This window comes from Dysidea avara, chromosome 6, assembly GCF_963678975.1.
Source record: "Dysidea avara chromosome 6, odDysAvar1.4, whole genome shotgun sequence".
NCBI classification, from domain to species: Eukaryota; Metazoa; Porifera; class Demospongiae; order Dictyoceratida; family Dysideidae; genus Dysidea; species Dysidea avara.
Genome location: NC_089277.1, coordinates 23,375,000 through 23,376,412, shown reverse-complemented (window position 1 = coordinate 23,376,412; position 1,413 = coordinate 23,375,000).

The following is a 1,413-nucleotide window of genomic DNA, read 5'->3' as shown; positions in this document are numbered from 1 at the left end:
TAGGATACATGTGGCAATGAACATACATTGTATGCAGATCTATAGAATATCCTACTAAGTGGGGGAGTAATGGGGCACAGGAGAACTGAGAGATGGCAGGAGACATTTTAGGACGAAACATGTGCTGTTTGAAAGGGGATGAATAAATCACAAGTTATACTTTCATGTGATCAAGTTTGATATGTCTTGTCTCTTTGATAATCTTGTGGCACACTATAATTTTAGTAATTTAGCTTGTTAAGGTGCACATAATCATGAGGATGGTCATTCTTTTATTGTAGTTATGTGACTGGATTTGAACCAGGCTTCCACACACATCCAATTCTTCGACTTCAATTGCTTGTAACTTTTCCAGTCAGCATGCTTTTGACCTACAATTTTCTCACAATGCTTTCATTGTATTATGTAATAATAGGTCAAAATCTGAAAGTGATAGCGTATTCCTACATTGAGATATGATTCTTTGAAGTCATAAATCTGGATGTGTGTGGAAGCCTGGTTTTGTCAAATACCAATCACATATGGAAATGATATATGCTATAGATAAATAATGCATTGCATGAGCAAATTCATTTTAATGTGATTATATCAAGACACACGGTAGTGTGTCGTGCGGCCCAAGAAGCCGGCGCGCCACACCCGTGAGTATATTGACAGGAAGAACGAAAACGTCATTTTCACACCTTTGTATCTCGGTGATCACTTATCTGATTGGAACCAAATTTGCTACACAGTTGCCCGCCAGCCAAGGGAGTCTACATTCCAAATTTGAAGGAAATCGCTCAAGCTATTTCCGAGATACGAGCTGCCAAAGTTTCGTTTTTTTTTTCTTCGTCTTTTCGCACACTTGCAAAAATTGCTATAACAAGCAAACGCGTACTCCGATCGCCTTGAAATTTGGCACACAGAAAGGGAGTCCAAAGGCAAATCCTAGCATCAAATTTGGTACAAATCCGATGAATGGTTCAGGAGTTATGACCGATTATTCGCGTAAAACAAGATCGATTTGTTGTCACACCTACAGGGTAAACCGCTTCATGGAATGAGTTGAAAATTGCTATGTAGATGGAGTAACCATAGTAGGAGTGCCTTTTGGTGGTTTGAAAGGAATCGAGATAAAGACCACGGAGATATGACACAAAACCCAACCTGTGTCACAATTACGCGATCGATTTTTATGAATAAAAAAGTATTAGTTTTCACGCCTACTAGGCAAACCGCTTAGAGCAATGAGCTGAAAATCGGTGTATAGCTGGAATAATCTTCATAGAAAGTCCTTGCAGTAGTACAGAAGAATCGGATTACAAACCACTGAGTTATGATTCGAAAGCCAACTCCGTGTAGCAAATGCGAGATCGAGATACTCTAATAGAACAGTCACCCTAATAGAGCATTCAGCTAGTTTATTTACTC